Source organism: Pan troglodytes, chromosome 2 (genome assembly GCF_028858775.2).
Source record: "Pan troglodytes isolate AG18354 chromosome 2, NHGRI_mPanTro3-v2.0_pri, whole genome shotgun sequence".
Taxonomy (NCBI): domain Eukaryota; kingdom Metazoa; phylum Chordata; class Mammalia; order Primates; family Hominidae; genus Pan; species Pan troglodytes.
The window spans coordinates 133,092,748-133,109,081 of NC_086015.1; the positions used below are offsets into that span (position 1 = coordinate 133,092,748).

General features: G+C 40.6%; 1 protein-coding gene across 41 annotated transcripts in view; it reads right to left on the bottom strand.

Annotated features, from left to right (window-relative positions):
- Positions 1-16,334, bottom strand: part of TMCC1 (transmembrane and coiled-coil domain family 1) — a 246,912-nt gene that overhangs the window by 201,482 nt on the left and 29,096 nt on the right. For 6 of the 41 annotated variants that reach the window (XM_063807129.1, XM_063807153.1, XM_063807157.1 and 3 more), the window contains one exon: positions 8,913-9,068. The exons of 34 other annotated variants lie outside the window; for them this stretch is intronic. The gene's annotated coding sequence lies outside the window, so the exon portion shown is untranslated. Of the gene's footprint in view, positions 1-8,912; positions 9,069-12,606; positions 12,680-16,334 lie in introns of all 41 variants that reach the window. One more of the 41 variants, XM_063807158.1, reaches the window with a different exon arrangement.

Genomic DNA, 16,334 nt, shown 5'->3' on the forward strand with positions numbered 1-16,334 from the left:
GGCAGATGTTGCAGTGAGCTGAGATTGCACGCCACTGCACTCCAACCTGGGCAACAGAGCGAGACTCCATCTCAAAAAAAAAAAAAAGTATCTCGGCCAGGCACGGTGGCTCACGCCTGTAACTCCAGCACTTCGGGAGGCTGAGGAGGGAGGATCATGAGGTCAGGAGATCGAGACCATCCTGGCTAACACAGTGAAACCCCCTCTCAACTAAAAAAATACAAAAAATTAGCCGGGGGTGGTGGCGGGCACCTGTAGTCCCAGCTACTCAGGAGGCTGAGGCAGGAGAATGGCACGAAGCTGGGAGGCAGAGCTTGCAGTGAGCCAAGATCACACCACCGCACTCCAGCTTGGGCAACAGAGCGAGACTCCATCTCAAAAAAAAATAAAAAATAAAAAAAGTATCTCTACATACACACACACATACATATATACACCCATGTATATATATGTATGTGTGTGCATCCACTGAAGGGGATTACATTTAATTCAAGATTATAAATTATATTTCTTTTTTATTTTTTGTGCATAAATTTTTAAAAAACTTTTATTTTAGATTCAGGATTACATGAGCAGATTTGTTGTGAATTCTATTTCAATTAACATTTAGATTAGGTATCATTTGAAAACTGTTAGTATTTTACCAACATTCTGCATTTCTTTCTTAAGATACAAAGTCTGTAGGAGTCTAATTCCTGATAGAAAAAAAAATGTGGAAGGATACTACCACCTCCATCAATTCATGTTCTTCTACTTATACCGTTCAAATATGGAATGTCCTATTCTCCTCTGTCCTTTCAAACAATTCAACTAAACAAATGTTTAAGTGCCTTAAAAAGGCAAGACATTATACTATTTCAGCTGGGTCAATAAAAATTAGAAAAGAATCTTAGTTTTTTTCTCTATGCTTTCCTGAAACCAGAAGAGAGATTATTTTATACCCAACACACTGATGTTAACAGTATCTATTTCTGCCAGACCTAAGACATAGATGTTTAATTTCACATTCTGTCTTCCTACCAGAGTCCCTTCTGTGAAATAACTTGCATCCAAAATATTAGAATTTGCTGCTGTGATCAGGCAAAGGCTTAATCTCTGAAAAGCATTCATAGAAGATTAAACCAGTGAATTTACAACCTGTTCAACAGTGGGGCTTCTCTGAGTTTTTCTCCCCAAGCAAGCTATACAACAGTTTTCCAAACAATAGTTGCCAAGACCAGCTCGGTGGGGGAGACCCTAACCCAGTGGAGCTAGAGGAACTAAAGACACACACACAGAAATAGAGAGGTGTGAAGTGGAAAATCAGGGGTCTCACAGCCTTCAGAGCTGAGAGCCCCGAACAGAGATTTAGCCATGTATTTATTAACAGCAAACCAGTCATTAGCATTGTTTCCATAGATACTAGACTAACCAAAAGTATCCCTTATGGGAAACGAAGGGATGGGCCGAAATAAAGGGATGGGTTGGGCTAGTTATCTGCAGCAGGAGCATGTCCTTAAGATACAGATCACTCATGCTATTGTTTGTGGTTTAAGAATGCCTTTAAGCGGTTTTCTGCCTTGGGTGGGCCAGGTGTTCCTTGCCCTCATTCCAGTAAACCCACAACCTTCCAGCGTGGGCATTATGGCCATCATGAACATGTCACAGTGCTGCAGAGATTTTGTTTATGGCCACTTTTGGGGCCAGTTTATGGCTAGATTTTGGGGGGCCTATTCCCAACAAATAGTCATAATGCATTCATTCCCAGGATCACTACTCAGAAGCACATAAATAAATCAGTACACAGCCAGAGTCATCCAAACATGTTTTGACAGATCCAGGCCAACCAATTGCAAAGCTTCTGAATATGCACACCCTACAGGCCTATGTAGCACCAGCCTTTGGCTCCAGTGTATACTCCTTTCCTTCCTGTAGGCTTAGTTCTAGCTTTTGAGGAAAGAAAAATAAAGCTGTCAGTTGAGTGGATCAAACTTCCAGCAAGGTAAAAAGACAAAGACTATCACATAAATCCCTTCAAAAAAACATCTGCTTAGTAAAAAGGCAAGCAACTTAGTTATTAAAGACAATGTAACAAAAATTCAGTCTATTTTAATTTTCAAAGATGGAAAGAATAAGAAAATATTCAGATATGCTATCTTAATCAAATTATAAACCACAAACATTAGGACGGCTACTATCAGGAAAACAGAAAGTTTAGTGTTGGTAATGATGTGCAGAAATTGGAATCTTTGTGCATTGCTGATGGGAATGTAAAATGGTACAGCCACTGTGGAAAACAGTATGGTGGTTCCCAGAAAATTAAAATTAGAATTATCACCTAATCTAGCAATTCTACTTCTGGGTACATATACAAAAGAGTTCAAAGCAAGGCCTCGAAGAGATACCTATACACCCTCACAGCAGTATAGATGAACAGGCAAAATGCAGCATATACATACCATGGAATGTTATTCAGCCTTCAAAAGGAAAAAAATTGCCAGGCGTGGTGGCTCACGCCCATAATCCCAGCACTTTGGGAGGCTGAGGCAGGAGGATTGCTTAAGCTAAGGAGTTCAAGACCAGCCTGGGCAACATAATGAGACCCTGTCTCCACTAAAAATTCAAAAAAAATTAGCCGGGTGTGGTTGCACATGCCTGTAGTCCCAGCTACTTGTGAGGCTGAGGCAGGAGGATTGTTTGAACCTGGAAAGTCAAGGCTGCAGTGAGCCCTGATTGTGCCACTGTACTCCAACCTGGGCAACAGCGTGAGACCCTGTCTGAAAAAAGAAAAAACAAAGTGGTGACCAGGTGCAGTGGCTCATGCCTGTAATCTCAACACTTTGGGAGGCTGAGGTAGGTGGATCATTTGAGGTCAGGAATTTGAGACCAGCCTGGCCTAAATGGTGAGACATTGTCTCTACTCAAAATACAAAAATTAGTTGGATGTGGTAGCATGTGCCTGTAATCCCAGCTACTCAGGAGTCCAAGGTAGGAGAATTGCTTGAACCCGGGAGGCAGAGGTTGCAGTGAGCCAAGCTCATGCCACTGCACTCCATCCTGGGTGACAGAATGAGACACCGTCTCAAAAAAAAAAAAAAAAAAAAGGAAGAAAATTCTGCAGTATACAACAACGAAGATGAACCTTTAGATGAACCTTGAGGACAAACATTATGCTAATAAAATAAGCCAATCACAAAGAGATAAATAGTTTTGGTTTTACAAGACAAAAAGAGCTATAGAGATGGCTGGTCCTGACGGTTACACATTATGAATGTATTTAATACCATTCAACCGTACCCTTAAAAATGGTTGAGATGGTAAATTTTATGTTTTGTGTTACCACAATTTTAAAAACTGAAGAAAAGAGTTTTTTTAAAAATCATAAACCGGCTAGCATAAAGAACAATACAGCTCAAGGCCAAACAATGCCTATTTTGTTTATAATTTTTAACTTTCTGTCGATGTTGACTCTATTAAATGATGTATTTCTGAGTAGTGAGGTAATTTTGGTCTTAACATTTTATAAAATTCTAGAATAAAAATAGAAGGCTTATGGGAAGAGAGGAGATTGATGGGTAGGAGGAGTATATTATTAACCACTCCAAGTGTCAATTAATAATGCATCCTTAATTATTTGCCAACACACAAGAAACATGGGCAAGGAAACAGCATTTCTGGGAAGCACTACAATTACTGATTCAATCATTCATGAAGTATTTTTCAGTACCTATTCTTTGGTTAAAACTGGGGTATAGTGAGCTATGATTGTGCCACTGCACTCTAGCCTGGGCAACAGAGCAAGACCTTGTTGCTCAAAAAAGAAAAGAAAAAAAAGAAACACCAAAAAACTGTAGTATACACTGCAGTATATAAACAAATACAAAAATCTAAAGGATAGGGATAGTACCTGTAAGCATACCCCTATGACAAATCAGTTCCTACATAGGTATTTACTTGTATCTTAAGAATAAAATGGCTGGGGATGATGGCTCATACCTGTAATTCCAGCCCTTTAGAAGGTAAAGGCAAGAGAATTGCTTGAGCCCAGGAGTTCAAGACCAGCCTAGGGAACAGTGAGGCCCTGCCTCCACAAAAAAATAAACTTAAAAAATTAGCCAGCCATGGTGGCACATACCTGTAGTCCTAGTTACTCAGGAGGCTAAGGCAGGAGGATTGCTTGAGCCCAGGAGGTCTAGGCTGCAGTGAGCTATGATTGAGCCACTGCATTCCAGCCTGGGCAACAGAGTGAATATGCACACCCCACCTCAAAAAAAAAAAAAAAAAATCAATAAAATAATATCAAACTAAACAAAATAAGAGGATATATCTAAATCTAAGCAATCCATTATCTCCTCTTTTTGGCTGTCATCAAAACATACCTGAAGATTGATACATCTAAAAACTAAATCATGATCTTCCCCCCAAAAAACAAAACAAAACAAAACAAAACAAAACCTGTCTTCCTTCAGTATTCCTTTTGTCAGTGAAGAGCACTAAGTTAAATCAGAAATGTAGGACTCCTCTCTTCTCCACTTCATATTCTACCCATCATCAAGTTCTGCTGACTATATCTCCTAAATATTCTTGAATGAATGCCTTTCTATCCTCTTTACCAACACAACTCTGTCTAAATGAGCCACCATTACCTATCACATGGACAACTAAATTCCTAACCAATACCCCTACATCCACTCTGGTACCCCTTCAAGCCATTCTTTGCATTTCAGTCGAGTGTTCTTATCAAAAAAGCACATCTGCTGGGTGTGGTGGCTCACATCCCAGCACTTTGGGAGGCTGAGGTAGGTGGATCACTTGAGGTCCTGAGTTCGAGACCAGCCTGGCCAACATGGTGAAACCCTGTCTCTACCCAAAATACAAAAATTAGCCTGGTGTCGTGGCACACAACTGTAATCCCAGCTACTTAGGAGGCTGAGACAGCAGAATCGCTCAAACCTGGGAGGCGGAAGTTGCAGTGAGGCAAGATCACGCCACCACACTTCAGCGTGGGCAACACAGTGAGACTCTGTGTCAAAAAAAAAAAGAAAAAAAAAAAAAGAAAATCTGACTATGTCCTTTCTTGCTTAAAAACCCTTTAATGGCTACTTACTCCTCTTAGTATACTTAGAAAAACGGCAAAAACTTCTTAACATGACCTATAAAAACCTAACAAGGACAGGCCTCTCTCTTCACCTCAAACCATGATCTTTTTCTCTCCAACTCTCACTGTTCAAGCCATGCTAGCCTTAATTAGGTCCTTCATTTCACCATTCTCCCTTCTACCATAGGGCCTCTGCACTTGCTATTTCTTCTGTCTGGACAACCATCTCCCATCTATCCTTTCTTTGCCAAGTTAACATCTACTCCTCCTTCAGATCATAGCACAAGTATCATTTCTTGAGGATGCCTTCTCTAATCTGGTCAAATCTCACTAATGTAAGTGTTACCCAATACCTACTCTTATGCCACTGTCACAGGTGCAATTTAAACACTTAATTTGACATTTCTGTCTTCTCCACCAGACCCTAAGTTCCATGGGGGAAGGGTATCACATCAGTTTTTGCCCCACATAATATCCTGTTGCCTAGGTGGCCCAATAAAAATGTGTTGCATGAATGAACAAATGCATGAACCATGCTCAAAAATCATCAGATATGGTCCAGACTGCCTAAGTCAAAGTTCAGTTGCCAGCAATCACAAAACATTCACCACTAGGTCAAACTCCTATCACCATGATCTTCACTATACTAAATTTTCTTTGGCAAGGTCCTTTTAGCTAAGATAATGAAGTTTACTTATGACAGGCCTTCTTCTGGTGGCTTCCTATTTACATGAAGAAACCATCAAAAACTCAAACTCCACTGAATAAAATAAAGCAATCTAAGAATGTCTGATTGTAGCTTTCATAACAAAACTATAAATTAGTTTTTTGAGTTTTTCTTAACACCTCATTGAGTTTTTCTTAATACCTCGTTTTCTTAATACTTCATGTCAAGTCCCAAAGCAAAGACAAATCATTCCTCATTTGTCTTGAAATCTGAACCTCTTACTCAACTTATCCCAAGATAAACCACTGAAAATAAAACTCTACCAAAAAATAACATTTAAAGAAGTTAAAGTCTCTAGACACTTAAAAAATCAAAAGAAAAAAAAAACTCGGCAGAAAAAGGAGAAGAAATGAGGGCAATGTTTGGATGAAAAACTCTCTTTGACCACACAAAACAAGAAACACATCTTCCCCATGAATTCTGGCAAGGTCAATTCTCAGCCTCATTCACAAAATTCTTGGATAGCTTCCTTGGCCTAAAAACAACAACAACAACAACAAAAACCCCACATGACTTCACAGTGACTATTCTAAAGCCTGAGTATGGATATGGTTGCCTAGGAATATTGCCCATCTCGATGGTAAGCAAACAGTTCTCAGTGATGTTTCAAAAATTTTTCTTAAGTCATAAAAATAGTAGATATTATAATTCATTTTTAAAAAGGTAAATGAATGGAAAATGTAAGATCCTGTTTTAAACAGAAGCTGCAGTATCAGAAATTAGAGATTTAGGAAAAGACAAACATTTCTAGAGAAGTAATGAGAGTTAAAGAAAACACTGGTCCTTCAGATTCCAAAATGGCCAAATGACTCAGCAAGAAAGTTTAGTAATACTATACCAATGTCAATTTCCTGGTTTCGATATTATACTACAGTTACATAAGATGCCACCACTGGGGGAAGCTAGGGGAAGGATTCAAGGGACTCTATGCTATTTTTGCAAGTTTCCGTGAATCCACAATCATTTCAAAATAAAGTTTTAAAAAAATATTAGTGGGGAATATTCAGGATAATACAACTGTAATTTTAAGTAGCGTGTAGCACTTTCCCAATCACTGAGTCATTCTAGTGAATTTCTGAACCTGAATGGATCGTGAGAACTCCTGGATAGGTAGCCAGTGGTCAGGAGCACAGGTAGCGAAGGGACCTCCAAATTTGTGGCTGGTGTCTTAAGTGAGGATAGTCTTCTGGGGACTGTGACCTTAACCTATAAAGTCTATGTTAACTCCCAGTAGTGTCAGAATTCCATTGCAACAACTTCTAGGTAATCTACTATCAGTATTTCTTTTTTCAAAAACACTGCTCTAGGATCTACAATTCAGGTTTTCTAAGTCCCAAATTCAAAACTATGAATCAACAAATAATGCATTAAATGTCAAACAGTATTTCAAACATGTATGAGCAACGAAAAACAACAGTTAAGAAAGTTAAGAATTGGTTCTCAAAATAAAACAATGTTTTTTTTTTTTCTTTTCTATGTTTATTTATTTATTTTTTATTTTTATTATTTATTTTTTATTTTTTTATTTTTTTATTGATCATTCTTGGGTGTTTCTCGCAGAGGGGGATTTGGCAGGGTCACAGGACAATAGTGGAGGGAAGGTCAGCAGATAAACAAGTGAACAAAGTTCTCTGGTTTTCCTAGGCAGAGGACCCTGCGGCCTTCCGCAGTGTTTGTGTCCCTGGGTACTTGAGATTAAGGAGTGGTGATGACTCTTAACGAACATGCTGCCTTCAAGCATCTGTTTAACAAAGCACATCTTGCACCGCCCTTAATCCATTCAACCCTGAGTGGATACAGCACATGTTTCAGAGAGCACAGGGTTGGGGGTAAGGTCACAGATCAACAGGATCCCAAGGCAGAAGAATTTTTCTTAGTACAGAACAAAGTGAAAAGTCTCCCATGTCTACCTCTTTCTACACAGACACAGCAACCATCCGATTTCTCAATCTTTTCCCCACCTTTCCCCCCTTTCTATTCCACAAAACCGCCATTGTCTTCATGGCCCGTTCTCAATGAGCTGTTGAGTACACCTCCCAGATGGGGTGGTGGCCGGGCAGAGGAGCCCCTCACTTCCCAGTAGGGGCGGCCGGGCAGAAGCGCCCCTCACCTCCCGGACGGGGCGGCTGGCCGGGCGGGGGGCTGACCCCCCCCACCTCCCTCCCGGACGGGGCGGCTGGCCGGGCGGGGGGCTGACCCCCCACCTCCCTCCCGGACAGGGCGGCTGGCCGGGCAGAGCGGCTCCTCACTTCCCAGTAGGGGCGGCCGGGCAGAGGCGCCCCTCACTTCCCCGACGGGGCGGCTGGCCCGGCGGGGGGCTGACCCCCCCACCTCCCTCCCGGAGGGGGCGGCTGGCTGGGCAGAGGGGCTCCTCACTTCCCGGTAGGGGCGGCCGGGCAGAGGCGCCCCTCACCTCCCGGACAGGGCGGCTGGCCGGGCGGGGGGCTGACCCCCCCACCTCCCTCCCGGACGGGGCGAAAATAAAACAATGTTATACAACGTCATGAATTTCTCCAATAAAGATTAAGTGGCCTTGGGCTTTCAAGTTTTAACTCTGGTCCAATCTCCAATGAAATTATCTAACTTTCCTCCTCAACTAGCTGATTCACTAAATTAGCAAAACATGTAGATGAGGTACTTCTGTCTCTAAGTCAAGAAATTCTTTTAGGGAGTCTAAAAAGAAGAGTAAATATGTTGTGCCTAACCCCTATTAACCTCAATAGGGATGGCACCAGGTTCAAGAGGCCAAAGAAGAGACCCAGAACCAGCAAACGAGACATGGGATTTTTTTTTTTTGAGACGTAATCTTGCTCCCTCACCCACACTGGGGTGTAATGGCATGATCTCAGCTCACTGCAACCTCTGCCTCCCAGGTTCAGGCAATCCCCCTGCCTCAGCCTCCCAAGTAGCTGGGACTACAGGCATACACCACCAAACCCGGTTAATTTTTTTTGTATTTTTAGTAGAGGGGGGTTTCACTATGTTGGTCGGGCTGGTCTCGAACTCCTGACCTCAAGTGATCCACCCACCTCAGCCTCCCAAAGTGCTGGGATTACAGGCATGAGCCACCACGCCCAGACAAAACATGGGATTTTATTAGGGGCTTACCTACAGGGAAGAGAGTCCAGTAGCGGTGGGGTGGACAGAAGAACCTCCTTACATACAGCCCAGTGGCAGCAGACTGGACAAGACATCCACCTTAACTACAGTCCAGTGATGGCAGGCTGGACAACATATCTATACTGCCCAGTGGCAACGGACTGCCTAATTATAAACAAAACATACAGGAAGCAGAAAGATCAATAATTAAAGAGAAAAGCTACTATGAAACTACTATTCTTCATAGATTTAGATACCTCTTTTTATATGCCACCTTGTATTTGTATAGTACTTTGTAATGTCCAAGTACTTTTTTTTTTTAATTTTTTTTTCTTTTTGAGACGGAGTCTCGCTCTGTCACACAGGCTGGAGTGCAGTGGTGCGATCTCAGCTCACTGCAAGCTCCGCCTCCCGGGTTCACACCATTCTCCTGCCTCAGCCTCCTGAGTAGCTGGGACTACAGGCACCCGCCACTAAGCCTGGCTAATTTTTTGTATTTTTTTAGTAGAGACAGGGTTTCACCTTGTTAGCCAGGATGGTCTCGATCTCCTGACGTCATGAGCCGCCCGCCTCAGCCTCCCAAAGTGCTGGGATTACAGGCGTGAGCCACTGCGCCCAGCCATGTCCAAGTAACTGTTAACACATTATCTCAATTGATCCTCACAATAATCCTGTGAGGTACTTGATGTTATTTCACATTTTACAGATGAGAAAAATGACCCTAAATGGCATGCTGAAGGTCACACAGCCAGCAGGCAGAAAAGCTGGAACTTACACTCTTGACTACTCTACCACAGGTGTCCCTCTAAACGAAGGGAAGTTTTACAATGCTAACACAACTTTCTGAACACCATCCTTTTCACATTTTACAGATAAGAAAAATGAGCCTAAATGGCATGCTCAAGGTCACACAGCCAGCAGGCAGAAAAACTGGAACTTACACTCTTGACTATTCTACCACGTGTCCCTCTAAATGAAGGGAAGTTTTACAATGCTAACACAACTTTCTGAACACCATCCTCCATATCGCAGCACACTACTAAACAGCTTCGAGACACACAAAAAAATTAGAATCAGTCACAGAATTACAGGAACCTTAAGGATCATTTCTAGTATAATTTCCCATTTTACATTTTTGGTTTTTTTGAGACAGTGTCACTCTGTCACTCAGGCTGGAGTGCACTGGCACAATCTCGGTTCACTGCAACCTCTGCCTCCTGGACTCTAGTCATCCTCCCACCTCAGCCTCCTGAGTAGCTAGAACCACAGGTGCATGCCACCACGTCCAGCTAATTTTTTGTATTTTTGGTAGAGACAGGGTTTTGTCAGGTTGCCCAGGCTGGTCTCAAGCTCGTGAGCTCAAGCAATCCACCCACCTCAGCCTCCCAAAGTGCTGGAATTACAGGCATGAGCCACCACACATGGCCATTATTTTTTCTTATAAAATGTTTTCTGCACTCAGGATCAAAAAAAATTTTTTTCAGGGTCCTCACATTTAACATCTGCAAGCATGTAGGAAGATCAAGAAGCTGAGAAAATAAAAGGATTAAAACATACAAAACCTGAATATGTTTTGCCTGACTTCCCCTTGGTCCCCAACATATTTGTTGGAAAAAACACTTTCTTATTCATAGGCATAGGTCAAATTTAAGATTTCTTCTGATAGCTTTAATAACTTTTCATTTTAAATAAGTGATTACCTTAGATTATCTACAAAACGTGTTTTCTGTTATTGCTTCTCAAACTGTTGAAGCAATTAATATAAACATAGTATATGGTAAACTAATAGAAAAATAACATGAAGGAACAAAAAGAATCTTGTAGGCCATAGCTAAAAATTTTCAAGATTTTGACTGCTCATAGTATAATTTCCTTCATTTTGACACAAACATTGCAAAATTCTCAATCTAGTCCAATAACCACATGTAAATCTTACTCAAGGAGAAAAAGGTGGTATCTCAAAGTCACATTCCTTTTCACTATAGAAACATTTTTTAAATATGTACAGGTTTTTATTGCTTAAACTTATTTAAGCACGTAAGTCACTATGAAGCAAATATAGAAACAAATGATTTAAGTATGAGATAAACTATAAAAAATGAATTCAGGCTGGGTGTGATAGCTCACGCGTTATCCCAGCACTTTGTTTTGGGAGGCTGAGGCAGGAGGATCACTTGAGGCCAGGAGTTTGAGAACAGCCTGGGCAACATAGCAAGACCCCATCTCTATGAAGAATACAACAATTAGGTGGGCATGGTGGCATGACCCTATAGTCCCAGGTACTTGGGAGGCTGAGGTGGGAGGATTGCTTGAGCCTGGCAAGCCGAGGCTGCAGTGAGCCATGATCTCACCACTGCACTCCAGCCTCAGCAACAGAGAGAAACCCTGTCTCAAAACACACACACACACACACACACACACACACACACACACACACACACACACGTATATACATGAATTCATGGTCTAGGAAATTTACCTTTTGACTTTTTTGTTCTAATTTGATACTGCTTCCCTTCTGTTCTCTGCCTAAAAAATAAACATATCTAGGACTCTGCTCAATTAATTTTTCCCTCTTCATAGTGCCTGACATGGTGCTCAATAAATATATGTTTAAACTTAAAAATTTCCCACTAATCACTAGCATACCATAATCCAGCCTCCATGACTAGGAAGCTACATGGCAACTTATCTCACTACATCAGTGTAATTGTATAATTTTTGATCTATCAATCGCCAATGATAACTGAAAAAACCTGTTTTGGGCACCAAAGCAAGGGTTTCAGGACATAAAGCAAAGAAGAAAATAATTACTGATAGTTTATTTAATCTAACACAAATATTCAAAAACTTTAAAAATACATATGTTAAAGCATTCAATATTTTCCACCCTCTACCCTCAGGAATCAACTACTCCTTACTAAGAACCACCTACATATAAAAATAGATGTTTCATACCTCAGTGTCATAATTGAACTCAATAAAATATTAAGTGAGTGGAATTTTTTTTTTTAATAGAGATGAGGTCTCTATTGCCCAGGCTGGTCTCAAACTCCTGAGCTCAAGCAATCCTCCCACCTCAGCCTCCCAAAGTGCTGGGATTACAGGCATGAGCCACTGCGCCCAGCCCGTGAGTGGAAATTTGTCCACAATATATTATGACGTGTACGGGGGAGATGCGGTGGGGGGAAACGGGTAATAGTACATACATTACTATCAAGATACAAATATGTGTATATAAGTATGTTTGCACCTGAGTCTACAGTGTACATCAAAATGTTAACATTGATTACCACTGAAAATTATCAGAGAAATTATAACTTTCTGAATTATACTTATCTAAGCATTTTCTATAACAAACACATTATTATTTTTTTTTTTGAGATGGAGTCTCGCCCTGTCACCCAGGCTGGAGTGCAATGGTGCGATCTCAGCTCACTGCAACCTCTGCCTCCCCGGTTCAAAGGATTCTCCTGCCTCAGCCTCCGGAGTAGCTGGAATTACAGGTGCCCGCCACCACACCCAGCTAATTCTTGTATTTTTAGTAGAGATGGCGTTTCACCATGTTGGCCAGCCTGGTCTCGGATTCCTGACTTTGTGATCTGCCCACCTTGACCTTCCAAAGTGCTGGGATTACAGGCGTGAGCCACCATGCCCAGCCATTTTTACAATCCAAAGACAATAAAACATTTACTCCACTAACCTAGGAATGTGTGGACTATTCAGGATTTGAACAAGCATGCTCTTCCAACCATCTTTGTTTTCACATGAAGTAACTAACATAAGGGGGACAAAATAAAACAAATGTGGTTACTATGGGACTAAGACCTGCATGATATTCCTTTGGTGCTCTGAGAAGTTGGAAGGGGAGTGAGGGTAAGCAGAAACACAAAATAATTATTAAAGAATTATTACTTACGGTGGCCGGGCACAGTGGCTCACGCCTGTAATTCCAGCACTTTGGGAGGCCGAGGTGGGCAGATCATGAGGTCAGGAGATCAAGACCATCCTGGCCAACATGGTGGAACCCCATCTCTACTAAAAATACAAAAATTAGCTGGGTGTGGTGGCGTGCACCTGTAGTCCCAGCTACTTGGGAGGCTGAGGCAGGAGAATCGCTCGAACCTAGGAGGCAGAGGTTTCAGTGAGCCGAGATCGCACCACTGCACTCCAGCCTGGCGACAGAGCAAGACTCCATCTCAAAAAAAAAAAAAAAAAAAAAAGAATTATTACTTATGGCAAGAACCTTTCAAGTGATTTATAATCTCATTGTTAAAACAAGACTTTAAATATAATTAAGATAACCCTATTAAAAAACAGAGAAAGAATTCAAATAAACATTTCTCCAAAGAAAATATCCAAACGGCCAAAAGACACATTAAAAGATGCTCACCTTGTTAGTCATTAAGGAAATACAAATAAAACCACAATGAGGTACCATTTCACACCCACTAGGGTGGTTAAAATCAAAGTATAACAAGTGTTAAAGAGAAGTAGAAATTAGAACCCTCATACACTGCTGGTGGGAATGTAAAATGGCCCAAGCAGTTTGTTTTTGGAAAACAGCCTTACGGTTCCTCAAAATGTTAAACATAAAAGAGTTACCATATTTCCTAGCAATTCCATTTCTAGGCATATATGTATAGTTCACACAAAACCTTGTACACAAACGTTCCTAACAGCATTATTCAAAATGGCCAAAAAATGGAACCAATGTAAACGTTCATCAACTGATGAAAAGATAAACAAAACATGCTATATTCTCCATACGATGGAATCTTACTTGGCAATAAAAAAGAACAAAGTACTGATACATGCTACAACAAAATGGATAAATCTTGAAATTATGCTAAGTGAAAGAAGCCAGTCACAAAGGACCACATATGGTATAATTCCATTTATATGAAGCATCCAGAATAGGCAAATCCTTAGGAAAAGAACATAGATTAGAAGTTATGCAGGGATAGAGCAGGTGGGGTGGAAATGTGGAATGACTGCTCAATGGGTACAGAGTTTCTTTTGGGGGTGATGAAAATGTTTTGGAATTAGGTTGTGGTGATGGTTGTACCGCTCTGTGAATATACTAAAAACCACTGAAATGTACACTAAGAAAAATGAAGTTTAAGGTATATAAAATATATCTCAAAAAAGCTGTAAAGCAAAATGTTAATAGGAGAAATGGGTGCATGACATACAGATACTCTGTACTATCTGTAATATTCCTGTAAATCCAAAACTTCTAAAATAAAAGGTGTATATACAAATTAGGAAACAAGACATATAATAAATAACTACAGTAAGGGATGAGCTCAAATAGCACCACAGAACTTTGAAAAGATTCACGCACAGTGTTTCAGATTTTAAAATAAGTGCTGAATAAATATTAGATGGAAACAAATGAGGTTAGGCCTCATCCACAGGGTCACACACAGCACAGATAGAAGGAAAAATAGAATTCAAAGACCTGAAACAAGCTCATCGCTCATCTGACCAAACAATTTCCATTTTCTTACTTACATAAACTTTCCAAATAAATTTACTTTCTCACAACCCAAAAACTTTCAGAAATGTCTACGTGGAAAAATATACACATGCTGGTAAACAACAGTGTCACTTTATCAATGTAAATCTAGTCCCTCTGCACCTTGGATTAGGATTTTATTAGGAAAGCATTTTAACACAATTTTGCCATATCCATTTCTAAAAGTCTAAAGACCTTATTTTCTATAGCTAAGATGTTATTATCATAGAATTTAAGATTCAATTCAGGTGAAACCTAAAAGATGTCAAGATTCGTTTTCATTGTCTTCTCCATATGAATAATAAAGCATTCAAAGTGTTCAAAAAGAAGATACTGACTGGAAAGGGACATAGGGAATTACTAGGGGGATAAAAATGTCCTATACCTTTACTTTATTCTTGGTTATACTGTACCCATACACTGTTGTATGCATACGTAAAAATTCATTAAGCTATATATACATCTTTGATCTCTGGATCAAAAGAGCTGGAAATTATACCTCAATTTTAAATAATGAATTTTTTAAGTGTTCCAACAAATTACCTCATTATCCCAAAGCATGTGATGTAAGAATAAGATTTTGTTTTCTTTTAATAAAAGGAATCAAGCATGGAGAAGTAAAGCAGTTTGCCTTGGTACCTCAAAAATCAAGAAGAAAAACAAGTCTCCCAACTCTGTTCTATAATCTAAACTTCATGCCTCACAGAGATTGAATCCTGAGATTCTACTGAGAAGGTGAAAAGAAAAAGGGGAAAAGGGCAGAATAAAAGAATAAGGGGAAAAAGAACAGAACCAATCCTCACTCAATAAGTCACCCTGAGAGGCCAGGCGCAGTGGCTCACGCCTGTAATCCCAGCACTTTGGGAGGCCGAGGCAGACGGATCACCTGAGGTCAGGCGTTCAAGACCAGCCTAACCAACATGGTGAAACCCCGTCTCTACTAAAAATACAAAAATTAGCCGGGCGTGGTGGCGCGCACCTGTAATCTCAGCTACTCAGGAGGCTGAGGCAGGAGAATCGCTTGAACCCGGGAGGTGGAGGTTGCAGTGAGCCAAGATCGTGCCACTGTACTCCACCCTGGGTGACAGAGCGAGACTCTTATCTCAAGAAAAAAAAAAAAAAAGAATAAGGCTAAAAAAAAAGTAAGAACCAAATCAACATCCTCTCCATCCCCATCCCCAACATGCCCCCAAATGCCATGTCCTTGTTCTCAAAAGAAAAAATTATTTTATCTAGAACTAGTTGTGAAATAATGCAAAGAATGCAAAAGAAGTTATTGGGTTCATGCTCTCTCTAAAAACCATCACAGTGCTACCATCTCTTGCATCCTTGTGCAGTTCTGTAAAAGAGTTCTAAGGCACTATACTTTTTACTATATTTTCCCTTTTTTTCACATGTCCACATGTCTGTAGAGAGAAGGTTGGGAGCCCACATAGGCCTCAACAGATTGATACGAAGTATGGCTCTTATTTCAGTCATAAAATTTTAAAGTTGGACTAGGTCTGAGCAGTCAATAATCCTAAGAGACTTGCCTAAGATCTCACAGCTTAGCAAGTGGCAGAGTCAAATCAAAGTTGAATCTAGCCTTCTATTCACCACACCACATTTATACCTATGCCCAATTAGAAACTAGACAGTAACTTATCCAAAGTGATAACTGCACTCAGGAAAAAAATAGTTTATATTATCCAAATTCTCATACCCATCTGTTCCACAGCATCAGTCTTCTAATAAATTTATAAGAATTATAACTACTGGCTGGGCACGGTGGCTCATACCTATAATCCCAGCACTCTGGGAGGCTGAGGCAGCCAGATCACTTGAACCCAGGTTCGAGACTAGCCTGGGCCACATGGCAAGACCCCATCTCTAGTGAAAATACAAAAAAATCAGCCTGTAGGAGAATCATC